The 18981-nt window shown below is 33.1% G+C and overlaps 1 protein-coding gene and 1 long non-coding RNA gene across 2 annotated transcripts in view; one reads left to right on the forward strand and one right to left on the reverse strand.

The window, feature by feature from the left end:
* Positions 1-18981, reverse strand: part of LOC123546892 (SH3 domain-binding protein 2-like) — a 106493-nt gene that overhangs the window by 16872 nt on the left and 70640 nt on the right. The window lies entirely within an intron of this gene.
* On the forward strand, positions 2103-12733 carry LOC128559458 (uncharacterized). Its single transcript, XR_008372384.1, has 2 exons — positions 2103-2305; positions 11426-12733. It is a non-coding gene; the product is annotated as an uncharacterized LOC128559458 (long non-coding RNA).

Below are 18981 nucleotides of genomic sequence, written 5' to 3' on the forward strand. Positions count from 1 at the left end.
CATATGTGTACATATATGAATTGTTAAGTATTGATTAAAGTCAAACACTTTGAATGTATATGATGAATCGTAACGACCGTTATTTCGCGACCCATTTTGATAGCTTCTTCACAGCAAATAATGTTACATACCAGTCTGGGTTTTAAATACAGTATGTTTCAATATGATTCTGTCAGCGAGCTTAACTAGCCGATCACGATGAGTACTTTTATTCATGTTTCTGAAAATATACGATGTTGATGACGCGGATATCTAATTACATTTCACTTTCATTATATAATTACCATAAAGACGGTGCGTTACAAACACATTTATTTGACATGTTCACTGTTACACGTTCAGACTGATAATTCAGTATAATAATACATCAAACTACGGTGCAGTTATATCATGTGACGAGATAACCAGAATGAACTAGTAGCAGATAATCTGTATGTACCTTGTACCGTCTGAGAGCACACAGCAATACAGTATATCTCTATATACACTTGCAATACACTGGGTCCAGTGATGACGTCGCAGCAGATGATGATACAACAGGAACAAGATAAATAGTATCAACAGAAGTCGGGATTTTAACCAGTTTGTTCCCAACTGTATACTGATCTTGCAGATCCTTTTGTTCTAAAAATACATGTACTGATTCTTCCAGATTGATCCTTTAGCTCCGAAATAAACTGCAGCTGTGAGCACAATGCCCAACTGGGATATCACACCGTAGACACGTGACATGATATCCCACCCAGTCTCATTATACCGACACCGGGCTGACCAGTCCTAGCACCATCCTCTTAATTCTAAGTGCCAAGCGAGGAAGCTACTAGAACCTCTTTTACGTCTTTGGTATGAGCGGCCAGTGGTCGAACCCACGACCTTCCGCACTCGAAGCAGGCGCTCTATCACTAGGCTACCGAGGCGGTCTGAAATAAACTGTTAATGCGTTTGCTGAAGTATATGTACAGCAAGCAATAAAGCAACCGTCCATACAGTATGCTACGGGACAGCTGGTATCCCAGCCAGATGTACGGTGTATCATACCACCACAATCTATGAAAGTGATAGGCTGCGTTTAAGGAATCAAGATATCTGTATGTAATGAACTGATCGTATACCAAATTTCGTATATTGTCGGCTTCGCTGAAAATATCTTATAATATTTTAATAAATCATATATTTTATCATACCAAACGCTTTTAATTCAACAGTTTTTCTCTCTGATTACAAAATACTGAAGACAAATATCAAATTAATAAGGGACATAGGGTCTCGCACTTCAATTTTGAAATATTAACGTTAAAACTGGAAATAAAACCACGCGAATAGGTGCACTTTAAACTACATGTACCCTCGTGAAGTCATGGGCTAAATTTTAATCAATAATTAAATACAAATATAGTTTTTACAATAACACTATGATAAGTTATCTGTTAATGATCAAATTTAAAATCAGTTCTGATTACTTGGACAATACTCTTGTTGGTACAATTAACCCAGTAATCACACAGTCACTTGGGGTCAAGACCAGTTCGCCAATATTGTTTAGCATTTTAGCACGAACTGAGATAGCTGACGATCACAGAACATGTTTTATTACAATTACAGCATGCTATCAAAATGCAAATTTTACCGTCAATTCTCTTTATATTACAAGAAATTGACACTTGGAATATTTATTTGTGCTGGATACCCGCTCTGTGTTGTGCATTCCCGGGTTCCAAATTAATACCGAACCATTGAAGTTGAAAGCGTATCTCTTTTGGTACGCGGCCCCGCCGGCTTCTGAAATATAAAAAGCAGGTATTCAAAGAAGCCAAATGTCAGGTGTCAGGACCGATGTCATTTGACTGGAGGGTAACAGACCCCTCGACTGATGGCAAAGTTGAAACGAGAATTGCTCCCAAATGTCAATTTCACTCTTGCCTGTCTTGTTACAAACAAATGTATAATCGTCAGAAACTGGTAGCATCACAAATATTCTGTACACTTCCTATTTCTTTCAGCTGTGGATAACTCGAACAAGGCAGATATGCCCATTAAACATTATTTTAATCATCGATACTTGTCACTAATACATGTAAATGATAGTATGATATTGACACACATACAACGATATCATATCTAAAGATTAAATGATACAGGTTTCATGAGCACAATTAATGAACTTTCTTGTTTTTTGAAAATATAAAAGCATGTATCATTTTCAATTTGATGTTCAGTTAATCAAACGAAATCGTTGTTGCGACTTGATAGATGCAATTGAAGTGCAAGCAAAAATCATTTGAAATTATATTTAAAAAAAACTAAGGTAAGAACGTATATTGCAATTTATTTAAAAGTAAATTATGTAAAACTATCTACTTATAACCATCTTATTTTAAAAAGAATATCAATGCTTGCGTATGGTAACGTTTAACGCTTAGCTTATGAGAAACATGTTGATGTAATATTAATTAACAAATAATCAAGGCCTTCGAGTTGTTTATCGTCTGATTTACCACGGTTCAGAGTTCAGATGCGTAAGAATTGAACCACGAGGGCGTTAGTCCGAGTGATTAAATACTGAAGCATCTGAACGATGAACCGTGGTTAATTTGACAATTAATAACAAGAAGGCCTTGATTGTTTTCATTCTGACATGCTCATTAATATATTTTAATAGATATTATACTGGACTTCGTTTAAGCGAGGAGATATATATCGGACGTGATGCGGCAATATGACGTCATAATTGACGTCATAATGCTCTTTTACCGGTCCACGCGACAACCTATGTTTATCGCAGAATATATAGAGCTTGAATGTCTTCTTTGTTTAACTGGAAATCAAATCAAGCCATGTTAGAATGTTTGTTTTAAATTAAGGTAAGAATGTGTATTGCAGTTTATTTTAAAATGATAAATTATGTAAAACTATCTATTACCATCGTATTCCGATATCAGTTCATGCGTATGATAACTTTTTACGCTTAGCTTATGAGAGACATGTTGATGTAATATCAATGTTTGTTTTAAATAAATGAAATCTCTAATAAAGTCCCTAGAAAGTATAGTAGACACACTTTAAATGAGTCTGTTTTATGAAGGTAATGAAATATGCAACATCCCTTACGTCCTACGACCGGCTTTAGCGGATCTTTATCAAATTGATTACATGACCAGATTAAAAGACCAGAAAATATCAACACTGAATTGAAAACTTCCAAAAATTATGTCATTTGTTGACGTCACAGATTTCATTACGGAGGCTGAATCAGAATCAGAATGCCCATTTAGGCTTCGACAGATGAGTAGAACCTTCAAAATTCCTCAAACCAGTTTGCCAGCTTTACCACAGTGAGCTTTCTACATGTCAGTCTTGGAGCAAGCAAATTTGTTTAAGGTGACTCTTAGTCAGCGACCTTAACTTGAATGGCTCTCTGGCTGTGTTTGGGGTGACCTGTGCCTTCAGGAAGTCTACCCTTACTTTTCATTTTTTTGGCAGATGCAATTAAAACATATTAATTATTATGGGACCAAAACTGGCTGCAAGATCTAGGGCATTACTTACTTGAAAAATCATTCATTACAAACACTAGGCACCATGAGTCTAGGTCATGACTTAAACGCCAAACAAAAAGACCACCCGAAATAAAGGCATGGAAACAGTAACAATATTTTAACGAATAGAAAATTGATTGTTGTTGCAAGTATGTTTCATATATGTGCCGGAAAAAAAACGGAGTAGGAGTGTGGCACATGTACATATGCGTTCAATAAAATATAGATAACTTGTACGGAATTAAACAAAACATGTTTTCTCTTACAAAAACTGATAAACACTGTTTTAGAAGCCTCTTTTGTTGCATTTTTTTTCTCCCTTGTATTGTACACGGGTGGTCGATGTACACGAGTTAATTCCGAAAACAGGTGCGTAATTACGCAGTTTTCAAGGAAAAAATCTATTTTCCTTTTTCAATTTATTTTATGTATATCACTGGTCATACATAGTGGATATTAGGTTACTGTCTTTCTTAACTTAAGTTTATCCGCCAAGTTGGAGAAAGGTTTATCCACATTTCTATGCAAGAAAATGTGAGGTAAATAAAAGTCCTTCCTGGTTATATGATTAAATCCTTTCTAACTAGAAATGTCAAAACGCCACAATACACAAAGTCAAGGTCGATTCACTCAGACTTTTCGTATTGAGGTATACTAGGACAGAGTAAAATATTTTTTTATTCATTTTATCGTGGCTGTTCTCATAAAATGACAAAATGTTTGAGATTCGAACTCTTGACCCAGTTTACACTGCCTATAGTACATATACATGAAAATGTAGTCCGTCAGTTGCATTGACCGTATAAACCTCTATTGACTGAATAAATTTCAAATTTACACGACAGATAGATATCGGCCTGATAATGCGTAGTGGTAGGATAAAAAGTACATCATTTTAAAATATATGTAACAGTTTCTGTAAAATCGTTATAGAATTAGAAAAATCTTTTAAAATCTGCTTTATTTTTAATTAGAATTAGTCCAGTTAGTCTGATCTGACATAATTCTTGATAAAAGTAGAACCGAGTGAAGTTTTTATGTGCGCTATGTTTTTAAGTGTCACGTCATGCATGTTAAATGAAAGTAGTCCGGCAACATACATGTACAATACAAAAAGTACAATACTGATTTTTTTCCTGCCTGTTCATATTTACTTGTGAAATACAAGCCATAGCTTTGACAGAATTTATATAGGTCAGTTAATAATACGACTTCTAAAAAAACCCAGAATTTTAGAGTATTCAATTTGGAAGCCAAGTTATTAACTGTAGAACACATCAATTGAATTACCAATTTTAAAAGAATATTGTTGAAGATCAGATGCGTGAAATATACAGGGATAGAATTGTTCTAACAAATACTGATGATTTGGTGTTTAACGAATGACGATAAATTAATTGAAAATAAATTTACGCAATGTTAAACAACGCATGCATTCTTAAAAAATATAAAATACTTATTTGAATAAACACGGCAACGTAACCTTGTAAAATTTTCTGTACGTACAAACTTACTTGAATGCGTTCCAAAATAAATAGTTCACACATTGATAGCAAAGTGTAAGTGTCTACGACAATATATATTCTATACAATAGAATTATTGGAATAATATCTTAATAATTAAGGTAATGAAAGTTTATTAGCATAATATTACTAATAACATAGAACATAACCATGTTACATCTGAAACTTGCCTTTTGAAATCTGCTTGTGTATTTTAAAAAACACCGCAATATGTGCCTTATTTCTGTAATATGTTGTGATCATGATTTCGATTTAAAATTTGATAAATATTTTGTTTTCGAAATATTTAGTGCAGAGAATTAAAATCAAGAAAAGTCTTATCCTTGAAGAAATTAAAGTTAAATGATTAAAAAACACTGATACAACGTAAACTAGATTTTGGGGGCCTCTATGGTCGAATGGTTAAGGTCATTGACTTAGAATCACTTGTCTCTCACCCCTCGCTTGGGGTGTAGAATTCTTCATGTGAGGAAGTCATCCCGCTGGCTTACGGAAGGTCGATGGTTTTATCCGGGAAGGGGCACCTTGGGTCTTCTTTCACAATTAAAAGCTGGAAAATCGTTCCACCAACAAACACACACAAATATAAATATATCAAGCTTTTGCATCAGTAAAAATGATTGCATTATACACAGATACAAGGATTAATGTTTCACAAGTGCGTCAAAAGATTAGATATAACACAAGTATCATATTCACAAATACTAGAAAGTAAAAAAGAAATTCCCTTTATTTTTTAATACAGGCACATTTACTTGGATATTCCGAAATTTCAGTTGATAGTAGTATTTAAATTAGCTAAATATTCAGCTCAGAGATGTTTATATGCTGATACGGATCTCTGCGCTGAAACGAATCCCGTACTGAAACCTAACCAGGAATCGTGCTCGAAGTCTGTCACGCTATAATTTCAACAAATGAAAGGCAATAGACTAACATTTTACTTTAAAATATTTCTAATCCACTTTTCTTTTATCTGGCATAAAATAATCCATGCAATATAATTTGAACACAAGTAATACACATACGTTTCTGATTGGTACTCCTGTCTGCAATATTTTTTCCGCCATTGCAGCTGTCACCTGGCCAGGGTACTCTTCATTTTGAAAACCAATAGGCGATATAGAATCATTATTTATTGACCTTTTCTGCGAACATAAATCTTCTAAGGTAGGAATTTATGATTTTTTTTCAAAAATGGTTATGTTTATGATAAAATTAAATTCATAAATAGGTAAAATTTTGATCTTGATTTTCAAAAATAACCACGTGCTCTGAACTGTTGCATGACGTCATCAGTTTCTCACGAGAGACTGTGAGATGTTGCGGTTTGACACTGGTTGGGTAACCAAATAAGGTTTCGCCATAACTTAATGGGCGCGACCATAAGAAAATAAAAATAGCGTCAGTTAAGTTATGGTAGCCAGAACTATACTTAAATTAACTAAATGTAAAATATATGCTTGTTTATCATAATCGCATTCTTAATAAAACGTCAGTGTTTAGTCTATGATCTTATCTTTTTTACGTTTAGCTGTTAGAAATGTTATCAACTGAGACAAGTTGGTGTAGTTTGTTATAAAGTAAATGTGTAAGAAGATTCCCTGGAAGCATAGAACGCAACTAAACACAATAATAACATGTTCGGTTTTACTGAGTCTGTCCGTGAGAGGAAATGAAATGTAAAACACCCCTCGAACTCTCTTGCACCGGCTTTAGCGGAACATTGACTCGACTCTATGATCCCAAATGATCAGGCAATATGACAACATTTAGTCAAAATCTTACCTTCACAATTAAGATCATTTGTCGACTTAACAGTTGCTTGAACATGAGGCAGACTCTTAAAACCCTTCTGTGTTGATACAAGCTTGACCTGGCCCCATGTTCATAAAACATTTTCGGTCACAGCTTGAGATTGAAACTGATATTCGGATATTGCACATTCTCATTCTAGTTGAGTGCATCTTCTGACAAGGAATAGTCTGAAGTGTATTCTGAAATGTGAAAGTGATTTTATGTTTACCCCCAAAAGTGAAATCAAATTATTTAAAATTTCAATATCTTATGAAATTGACGAATAAACCTAAACCTTAGGAAGCGACTAAAGTGGGTAATAAGCTAAGTACAAACAATAAAATCGAAACGTAAAGAATGTTTTAATGCATACACTATCAGCTAAATTAAAATAGTTCCAGAGTGTCAGATAGGAAGCAAGTGCAAGACAGCCTAACTTTTATCATCACAAAAGGTGTACGTCTATAAACTCCCTAATGTTGACAGTCATTTTCTGGTTACTTTTTAGATAATTCGAGATATTTAGATAATTGTCAGAGTATTAGTTAAAGAGTGCATAAATCCCCAACTTATCATTTCAGCAATTCATTCGAATTGATCAGTAAACACTGTTATAATCATTAATAGTTGTCACTGATACATGTAAAAAGGACAAGATACAAATGCAAAGACAACAACATATATAGATACTGATTATGGGTTATGACCATAAAATAATGAACCTTCATGTTTTGAAAATAACAGTTCATATACTTTCTCAAATTGATGTTTAAATAACCAAACGAAATCATTGTTGCGACTTGAAAGATGTACATGCAGTGCAAGACAAATATTATTTGAAATTATTTTCTGTAGAAACGTAAATTGCAATGAATTTTAAATTTAGTCGTTTAAAACTACATGTCTATTTATTACCATCTTATTTCTAAAAAGATGCACACTACTATTTTTACGTTTACCTGTAGGAAAGTTTATTAGCAGAAATATGTTGGTGTAATACAAATTTTTGTTTTGTATTAATGAAATCTTTGTGAAAATCCCCTGGAAGAACAGCAGACTCAGTTTGATTCAACCTGTTCTAGACAGGTTATTAATATACAATATCCCCCACGCCCCTAGCACCGGCTTAAGCGGACCTCATGTTAAATTGATTTCATGGTCATTATGGACCAGTGAATTTATCAACACATAGTCAAACACATTCGCAATTTATTAAATGGAGGCTGAATAATAATGCATTTTAAGCTTGGACAGGCGGGAGTTGGGTAGAACCTTCGAAATTCCTCAAACCAGCTTGACAGCTTTACCACGGGGAGCTTTCTACGTGTCAGTCTTGGAGCAAGCAAAGTTGTTTAAAGTGACTCTTAGTTAGCGACCTCAACTTGTCCAACACGAAAGATTTGTACTTTTATACAGGTTTTCAACAGTTTGTGACAATAAATGATCGCTACTTAGCAAACTAAATATAACACAAATTTAAGGAAAAACTACTACTTTTATGACATTGGAGAAAAACGTGTTTACGAAATATTTGTCTTATTCATTTATAATAACTGCATTCCCGCGTAATTTGATACGAAAAAATAAATGTATCCTCTAAATTTTGAAATATTTGATTTAAATCTGCAGTATTAATGTTCTTAAACTATTGCAAATAACAATTGTTTTGTGCATTTTTTAGATAAAATCTTTGAGTAATGACAAATAATGGTGCAATTATTTGCATGTTAATAGATATCTTCATAAATCTCTAACAATAAAACATTCGGCGGCGTGCTTCTTTAAAGACACATTAACCATAAAGTTGTACCATATACATGTATGTAGAAGCAGGACGGAAATATTAGCAGAAGCATATTTAATCGTTTTATACAGGTAAGATCTTATATAGTAATAGTATGAGTGACAATATTTAAACGGTGATTTATTTCGGTTTTCTGCAAATGTTTTCTCTTTTATAGTTTGTAAGCGAAAGCTCCCAGCCGGAGGAGCAATAGGATGTATTTTAAGCTAGACGTCTTAAGACATACAATGAAAAAAGCACATCTCAAACATGAAAACATTTATTTTCAGACAGATACTGTAATCACTTCTTATTTTGGCCAGTGCAATATATGCTACAGTACGTCGAATTCAGTTTAAACTGTAAACAAGTTACAATTAAAACGAAAAAATAACAAGTTGATACACACAAAAAATGTAGTGAATTTGCGGTTTTTACTTTTATTCATTGAGAACATTTTTACATACGCATAAACAGGAAGTTTCACGCAAGCATTTTCTGAAGATGTTGTTTTTCAGGTCAGATTATGTTTCTTATATGTAAAAAACTTCTCAATATTTTTTAATTTTGGTAAGAAGACATGTTATACAAACTTTATATCATAGAAAAGCTGTAAGGTAATGAAAGATGAGGTCTACAAATTTAATTGTTTATATGAAAGAAGGAACTGAATAAGAATAATGTAACCTAAATACTGACATGCTTTCGTTCAAATTACATTCTGTATTGATAGTCAACTGAAATCATGTAGGCTGGTTCTCAGCTTGCCACAGCAATCGTAATTAAATTATAATTGCTCCTCACAGAAAGCAAAGTAAAAACTGCCTCAATGGATTCGATGGATTTGGTCTTTTTCGTTGTTTTAAAACAAAAATCCTATCGTAATACCGTACCGTCGAGACGGGCTGGAATAAAAACATTGATACAACGTGAACTAGATTTTGGTGGCCTCTTTGGTCGAATAGTTAAGGTAACTGACTTAGACTCACTTGTCTCTCACACTTGGGGTAAGGAGCTCTTCATGTGAGGAAGCCATTCAGCTGGATTACGGATTGTCGGTGGTTCTACCCAGGTGCCCGCCCGTGATCAATTAATGCCTGTAGAGGCTCCTGGGATCTTCCTTCACCACCAAAAGCTGGAAAGACGCCATATGACTTAAAATTGTGTCGATGTGAAGTTAAAAACAAAACAAATAGAAAACTAAACAAGAAAACAACAACAACAAAAAACAACAACAAACATCCACAAGATTTTGCTTCAGTAATCAATGATTGCATTATACACAGATAAAATGATAAATGTTTCACAGTCACGACAAAATACGAGATATGATACTTTATATCATATTCACAAATACTAGGAAGTAAAGAGGAATTTTCTTCTTATTTTTGAAAATACACGCACATTTGTTTAGATATTAGGAAATTTCAGTTGATAGACGTAACTGAATTGCACGCCAAAGTGACTTGAAATTATTTTCTTAAAGATTTACCTTTTACAGACGGTAAGATATGTTAATATATAAATATGCTATTGATTTAAATTAAATGTAAATTATATGCCTATTTATCATAATCGTATTCCTAGTAAAACATCAGTGTTTAGTGTATGATCATATTTTACGTTTAACTGTAAGAAATATTATCAACTGAGACAAGTTAGTGTAATAAGCACATGTTTGTTTGTTATAAAGAAATGTGTAAGAAGATTCCCTGGAATAGAACGCAACTATTCACAATAATAACATGTTCGGTTTTACTGAGTCTGTTCGTGAGAGGTAATGAAATGAAAAACACCCCTCGAACTCTCTTGCACCGGCTTTAGCGGAACATTCACTCGACTCCCAAATAATCAAGAAACATGACAACATTTAGTCCAAATCTTTCATTCACAATTAAGATCTTTTGTCGACTTTACAGTTGCCTTCAGGAAGCAGACTCCTACAACCCTTCTGTGCTAATACAGACTTGGCCTTGTCCTATGTTCACAAAACTCTTTTGGGTCTCAGTTGAGATTGAGATTGAGATTGAACTTTTGATGGCTAGATTAATACGGAATAGTAGCTTGAAAGTAGTTTTAGTTTAACATTTAATTTTAAATATGCAATTTAGACGTAAATGAAAAATAAAGTTCATTATCAAACTCAGCTGTGACTGAAAATGTTTTGTAGATATGAGGCCAGGGTATAACCGCCGACACTGCAGATCAGTTTGATAGCTTCATTACAGGAAAACACTCTATATCTCAGTCTGGGTTTCGAGACTACTGCGCTGTACTCTAGTACTTTGATATTTCATGCACCAAACGGTATTTTTCTTTGGATATAATAACTGTCGGGTACAGGGTACATTTCCATATTAGATTACATTTTGCAACAATCGAAGTTGTCTTGATTGTTAATAGTTGTTTTCTTGTAAAACGTTCGTCTAATAACAGAAAAAAGTGTAGTAAATAAACCTGTGATATATTATATTTTATTGTTGTTGATATTCTATTTTTATTGATTATTTCAATAAATCGTTTAAGCCATTATGTTAATTTTTTCTCAATTAATGTTCAGACAAATCATGATTTCCGTATAATAAAAGACACATTTCATTCCTGAGCAGTGGGTGATGCTTCGGTCGATAGTCATATTTCGAGGGAACATTTTTCATATCACTTCACGAATGCAATATGTATGCATTTGCGTTCAAATGAAAGGAATATCTTCATACATCAATCCTGTACCACACTTATAGCAGATACATGCATTATAGATTTGTCTTTTAACTTTTACTTCCAGACCTACAGGTCATACAATCTACAATGGTAAACTTGTTTCGAATGCTTAGGCCTGAAGAAGACGTAAGTCAAGGTATTAAAGCTAAAAATCCATATGCACAAGCATCACCTTGGCACCATGTTTCTCCAAGTTACAGGTTCTGCGCCTCTCAGTATATTTCTACATGTAAAACAGAGGATGCCGTGTGGGAGCTTGCTGGCAAAGCCTGTAATCCTACAGGAAATAGAAAAATAATAGCAATAGATGTTGACCTGTTAAAACAGCTGGTTCCAGATTTTGAATACATTGATCTTACGGATCCTGCCACTCGTGAATCATGTATTCCGGAGGAAGATGATTTTGCCAGGAACTGTGCAAGGAGATTTGAAGAAATACTTCTACAAATACCAGTGAGTTGGGGACGAGAGCCCGTCATTCCAGCGGAATGCATATATGTGATAGGTTCTATTTGAACGCTCATTACCACAAAGTGTAAAGGTTTAAAACAATTTAGAGAAATTAATTGCTATATGTTATTCGGCAACAAAAGAACAATTTATTTTATTGTAAAGCGGAGTTTATTATCCATTAAAACTATCAGCCGAATGTGTAATTGGAATAGGTTAATTTGAGATCTAGTCTTGACATTATAAAACTCGTTATGTGTAAGAAGAATCTACATTTGTACATACTTTACCAGAAAGACATTAATGTAAAACTTAATCATTACTACTTTTTATGTTAATGTTTTAATGAATAACCACAGTTATTATTATATAGATACGGAAGCCTATTAGGGACATTTTGTCTTATTTTTTATGCATTACCTCTTATGTGTGATGTATTATGCGTTACGTATTATTTATTACCTCTTATATTATACACGTAAGGTAGAGGTGTAGCGGGAAACATGAACTGAATCCTTTACTGATATATGGATTATAGAAAGTTTTCTTTCACAAAGCTCGACCGAATAGCTGTTAACTGGAATCTACATTCCGCATTGAAAGCCTGATCTCATATACTTTGTTACCAAAGTATTTGATCGGCATGATTTTGGCAAGAAAGTACGCTAAGAAGATGTCAATATGTGCTGTGAAATGTGTGGGTCCCGTAGGAAGATTTATAGCCAAGACTCAAAATGTCTAGTAAGACTGCTCAGACCTATAGTGGTAAAATTTCCATACATGTACATGATGCTATATAGAGAGCTATTAACACTTGTTGAAGAAAAGTTTGATTTAATTACTTATTAACATAATGAAAATATCTTTCATTTCATCATATCATTTTTCATTGCATCTGTGAAAATAAAGATACGATTGGATATGATGCAAATTTGGTTAGGGGACACTTCTATGACGTTTGAACCAATTCCTTTGCCTCAGGGAAGTTTTATGTAAATTTAACTTGGGTTTACGCAAAACATTGATTTGTAGCAAAAATCGCACGTACGCTTTAAAAATATTTTCATCGAAATTCTTAGCTGAAAAAGGGACACTAAACTGCCGAAGTGATATATGTTTTGTTTTTAAATGTTGGTGTAAAGTGTTAAATAGCTTTTAATACTGGTGAAGTTATAAATACGCTGGAAGAAAACTTCAGTCCTTAGTGCGGCGTGAACTGCGAATTCCTACTAAAGTCTTATTTATCAGCTCTTGCATATATAAAATGTTCGTAATTTTGCATTAGGTATTTCATCTTTAAAGTTACATGTTATGTCTAAGGTATTAGGCATTAGGCATTAGGTATTTCATCTTATGTCAAGGTATTACGAATTAGGTATTTCATCCTATGTCTAAGGACATATATACTCTCTATTGTGGCTATCGTACTTTATAATAAATTTCAGTTACAGACATAAGTTAGTTCAGAATACTAACTGCGCAGTTAACAAAAGACGATGCACAAGATCTGTTGTCAGAGCCCTATAAGTACAACTGCGCATTTGGTGTTTGAACAACCTTTAGCGTTTATCTTTGTACTATCCTTGACGTCTCCTTTAATGGCAGAGTAAAGGAGTCGTAAGCATCGAACAGCCCTGGAAAATATCATTTCCTACGTGTATCGTAAGAGGCGACAAAACGGGCTTTAACAATTGAAATATGTCCTACACTAGATTCTAGCAGGAGGGCAGTTTTGATCCCGAGCATTGTGTTGTCCAAAATCCTCCTCCTGTAAAACAATGTATCAGTTACTTTTACAACTGATACTGGTGGGTTAGTTTACACAGAAAAGGTGTATAAACTGAATGCCTTAGCATGAAGTGAAAGCGACGTAAAACCCAACATTAACTGGCCAGGAAACTAGTGCAATTTGAATGTAAACGTCGGTAGTGTAAGGAAACTAATTCATTTTTAATGTTAAGAATATTGCATCACTATTGACCTAGGTCAAAATGAACCAGACCTGCTAAAATCTTTTTCGTTTTGTTTTGAGTGTCTTTTTATAGACAGTAATGAAATATATAATGCAGCAAGACAACAAACCGAGAAAAAAATGGGTTTTATTTAGTCTGTTTATGGTCAGTAATGAAATATATAATCCTGCAAGACAACAAACTGAAATGAATCATTAGAAAATAAAAAATGAGTTTTATCGAGTCTGTTTTTGGGCAGTAATGAAATACATAATACTGCATATGCCCTTTTGCGCCAGTTTAAGCCATTCTCTATTTTTAGGAACAGCCAAACCCCGACTTCCTTTGACAATAAGTATATTTTAACTAAGTCATGGCCATGGTCTGGCTTTGTAAACTCAAACCACAACACAAAGTGTACAACGTAAGATGTTTAATAACAATCCTAGATTCTGGTGACTCTAGGTTAAATACTTTTTGAGATATACATGACATATATTCGGACAGACGTACTGACAAGAACAATTTTAGGTCTCCCATAAAACAAGAAGAAACAAAAGCTGTCTGTTGACAGTGCACTCGACTATTCGAAGAATTGATGGAAGTATTGGTTCAAAATATTAACAGAGATTTTCTGATGGTAAGCAAGTGTTCAAAGTTTCGAAGTTATATATCAAATATTTTAGACAAAATATGGAATCGTATGCTAAACGTAACTAATTTCTATGCCAAAAGAAAACGCCATAACTGAGCAAAATACCTTGTCCTAATTATGTAGTCTTGCCTTCATATGTATACTATGATGGTATACAAATGGTTATCAGAAAAAGCTGTTTAAAGGTATTTCTATTTCTGTCTCTAATGGCTTCAGAAAGGAAAAGATCTAATGCCCTGTGTTTAAACTACAGACAAAGTTTGATGAAACTTTAGCAAAAGACTTCATGAAAAAAATGTTTAAAGGTATTTCCGTGTTTAGCTCCAGAGAACCCTACAAGGGGACCATTGCGCGTTTTGAAAAAAAAATTGAAATGACCTTATAATGGTGGTACAGACCAGGTTTGATCAAGATCCATCATGCTGTTCGTAGCATAAGTCGTTTAAAGCTTTTTCTAGTTTTAGCTCTAGTGGTCACCAAAAGGGGTAAAATGCCACAAGCAGTAATCGTTAACGTCCGCCAATTTTGTATCCCTATTGAGAACTAGGCAAATCTAACTTTTGATTAGTAACACACAAGATATAACACCTAAGAGGTAATACGTAACATGTAAGAGGTAACTGATAACACGTAACACATAATATGTCATACATAAGACGTTATGCATAAAAACTAAGACAAAATGTCCCTAATAGGCTTCCGTATATAGAGGATATTTATTTGATTCAGTGTAAGACCATATGTAGTTTTTTTTTCAAGAGTGAAACTTTAAGAAAATGTGTTCACGAGTGAACGATAGTTTATTCTTACATGTAAACCAAACTCATGTACTTTTAATTTATCTGTGATTAATGAATGGACAAGTTTGACTCGTCTTGATTTTTTTATATGACCCAACAGTAAATAAGTTCCCTCATGTACTATCTAAAATTGCTACTTAAGCTTATTTTGGAAAAAGAAAATTATTCTAGTTAGCATTTGTTATGTTTTTTCTCCTTTCAAAATCCAATCAATCTTGAGTATTTTAAATGTACAAAATAATGCACAAACTTTAAAACACATACCTTTACTTGGCAGGTTAACACAACCCAGTCCCAATAAAATGAGGAAATGAAGTGTAATATACTGATCAGTCAGCTTGGGTACTGGTTAATAGATGCTGCTAAAGATTTTGTAAGAAAACTTTAAGCCTCTAAAACTCATTTTCCTCTGATGATTGAACTAACCTGTCAGTTTAGATATAAGCTGCTTATTAAAAAGTTACTTCGACTTCTAATGAAGAAGACTTATAATTATATGAACAATTGGACCATGATGCCCGTATCACTCAAATGAGTTTAATTGTTTGCCTGAACAAATTATTTTGCTAAAGCTGGTCCAAATTTCTATACTGTTACTTCAAAAACAAGAAAGTAGCTCAGTAGGTCACGATTAAGACTATTCAAGATGACTATTGAAATATGTATCAAACATTATACATGTGGTCCACATCTCTTTGCTGTAGCTTCAAAAACAAGAAAGTAGATCAGTAGGTCAGGACTAAGAACATTATAGATGAGTATTGAAATTTTTATCAAAATTTATAAATTTATAAACGTGGTACAAATTTCTATGCTGTATCTTAAAAAATCAAGAAAGTGTCCCAGTAGGTCAAGATTAAGACTATTCAAGATGAGTATTGAAATTGGTATCAATAATTATACATGTGGTCCAAATTTCTATGCTGTAACTTCAAAATAAAAAAAGTAGGTCAGAAGTTCACTATTAAGACTGTTCAAGATGAGTATTCAAATCTGTATCAAACATTATAACGTGTGGTCCAAATTTCTTTGTAATTGCTTCAAAATAAAAAAGAATCTGTGTAAATAACGGACCATCCTGGCGTGGCCTATATTGACCCCAGGGTCATGAGTTGGACTATCTTGGTAGAGAACCACTAGAGCATGCCACATACCAAATATCTAAGCTCCGGGCCTATTTATTGTAGTTTTCAATAATATTAAAACTGTTCCTTTATTTAAAGTTTTTACCTGATATTAAAGTACATTATAAAATCTGTGGCCACGACTGAGATTTAAAGTTCTTCTTATGACACAAAGGTGACTGAGTATATTGACAAAAAGGTCATGATATTGACACTTTAGACATACTAATCACCAAATATCTAAGGGCTTAGGTTTTTCAATAAAGATTTTAAACGATGTTGCGTATTAAATCAATATATAACAAGAGTCCACCTGGAGTATTATCGAACATATGTAACTTTTAAAATCCAAATCTTAGTAATTACTAGAAAGTTCAATACAAAATTACTTCAAGCTTTTAAAATACAGGTATTTATCCTAAAAGTCTTATTTTATTACCGGCTTTTATTACAAGCATTAATTTTCCATAATTATTATTAACAAAAAGATGTTCTAAAATCAGAATTAAATTGTTGATAACTCGAAATGAATATAACTTTAAATTGATTTAAAATCCTACAGTTAAATGTATATTCATCAAATGTAAATTCAAAACTGGTAATTTCATACTTTAAAGAAATACAGGAAAGTTATCCAGAAAGATCTTTATTTATATGTTCTACCTCACTTTATTTTAATCGTGGCAATTAAAGCACTTACAGTTCTATTGAACAAAAAGATGATTCTAGAAAAATCCAGAATTAAAATTCCTGTTGATAAAACCTTCTAGAAAACCATAGTCTATAAATAATTTATTGATATATATGATGTCTCAAAACTAGGACAGGCTTTACAGTTAACAATGAGACATCAAGATAAAAATATTACAGTGAACATAATGGGGAAAGACATGTACATAACAATGTAAGCAGAAATTGGTAATTTAATAAAGTATTTGCGAATAGAACATATTTTAAATATTACAAGATATGAATGATTTACACATATATTATTGCAACCATAAAATCATCATTTTGGACTGTTCTTGTTTTAAGTGAAATGGGTATTATACATTCAATCATCTTGTTTGTTTATCCTTTAGCTAGATATGTTCTTCAAAGCGACTGCATAATATTTAAATTTCCGAGGAGACATTCCCCCTTACGGTTAACTAACAACATCCATTTGGCGGGTTTCCACTTCCAAAGCCTCTGCAAAGCCAGCTACATGTTGCACATAACAGTCCACAGCTTTGATAATAAAGAATTCAAAATGCTATAATTTCAGACGTCGTATATAAAGTACTACGGACTTTCAAGTTAAATGATTCGTTTCATTTTATGTATGTTTTAAGTGACATTAATATAGTATCTATGAAAGGTTCAAGTTAAACTATAGATCAACAGTTAATGCGACGAATTATATTGAATGAAATCAGTACATGTATGAAGTAATTTTCACGAGTCTTTTGGTAACAGCAGAAACGGTTTTCACAAAGACGCAGGGGATGAATTTAGAACTGTAGGTAGAACCATAAAATGCTTGGTAACACTTATTGCGCATTACATGTTGTACAGAATAGCCTCGAGTGTAGTCAGTGTGTAGCTATTTTGTTCTCAACCCTTGAAATAAGTTTTGTATTATTTAACTATAACTAACGTGTTACAAATGCCCAATAAGCTGAAAGTTATTCAAAAGATCAAATTTGTGTAACTGTTTATGAAATAAACAATATATGGAAGTTTACAAAATATGCGCATTTGGCTAGGTTGCTTTCTTTGCTTCGTAAGGATTCTCTTATAGATTTCACTGACCTTCACAACAACAGTTCTTAAGTGCTGTAAGACGGCTGTAAAAGTCTTCACCGTTCTTGCATTCAGGATGAAATGTTTGATTTTTCTTGTTCGTTTGTAATCATGGAGTACATGCAATGTTTGTATATAACAGAGTTCATGTCAGCTAAAGTTGATGCTGGGGAATAAGGGCTGTCGAACATTTCATTACCCGTCACGAACAGACTCAAAATCAAACCGAGTTTACTCTTATTACCATTGTTCCGTTCTTTGCTATCAAACGATCTTCTAACAGAATTGATTACTACATGTCAGGTGGACATTTCAAAATTAAGATAAGCATTCATAAAAATACTATCTGCAGAATAATTTCCCCCAAAATAATGAAAGAATTCCTACGTTAAATTTTAAGACATGACTTTAACAACCATACTTCCCCTTCCATATCTTAAAATAAGATAAAAGCAACAGTAGAGAGTCTTGGAAAAACAAAAATTAAAAGAATTCAATAACGCTCTTTTCAATATACATACAGTATAATGATTTCATGTAAAAGAGCTAAACGGTAGCTGTAACAAATATGCTTTAAATATGTCAGAAGAAACTGAAATTATATGAGTAATTAAACGCATACACTTGTGCCTAAAATGAAACATAGATACTTCATGATGGATATACCTTATTTTTCTGAGTTGCGAAAATTCAAATTCATTATAAGTTTACTCTAGTGTAAAATACGTTAATTTCTTATCGAGAGAAATCTCCCTTGCTCTGTTCATGGACGGTCGATGTATAATAAGTGTTTGCGTGAAGCAAGGCTTTCAATTTTAATAAAATGTGTATCAATATTGAAAAAAATAAATTTC

This window comes from Mercenaria mercenaria, chromosome 9 (assembly GCF_021730395.1).
Source record: "Mercenaria mercenaria strain notata chromosome 9, MADL_Memer_1, whole genome shotgun sequence".
In the NCBI taxonomy this organism is placed as follows: Eukaryota; Metazoa; Mollusca; class Bivalvia; order Venerida; family Veneridae; genus Mercenaria; species Mercenaria mercenaria.